Here is a 282-nt window from a genome sequence, read left to right as displayed (position 1 = left end):
ACATACTAAAAACATACTAAAAACAATGCCAAAAAGCGTACAAATTATCCGCTCATCACAACACCAAACTTAAATTGTTGCTTGTACTCAAGCAAATGAAAATCAAATAAGATAAAAAGAAGAGAATATGCAATGACTTCCAAAAACATCTATGAAGATCAGTATTAATTAGATGAGCGGGGCTTTAGCTTTTTGCCTCTGAACAGTTTTGGCATCTCACTCTATCCTTTGAAATTCAGAATGATTGGCTTCTTTAGGAACTCAGAATCCAGATAGTGTCAT

This window comes from Arachis duranensis, chromosome 4, assembly GCF_000817695.3.
Source record: "Arachis duranensis cultivar V14167 chromosome 4, aradu.V14167.gnm2.J7QH, whole genome shotgun sequence".
Taxonomy (NCBI): Eukaryota; Viridiplantae; Streptophyta; class Magnoliopsida; order Fabales; family Fabaceae; genus Arachis; species Arachis duranensis.
This window is presented reverse-complemented; position numbering follows the sequence as displayed.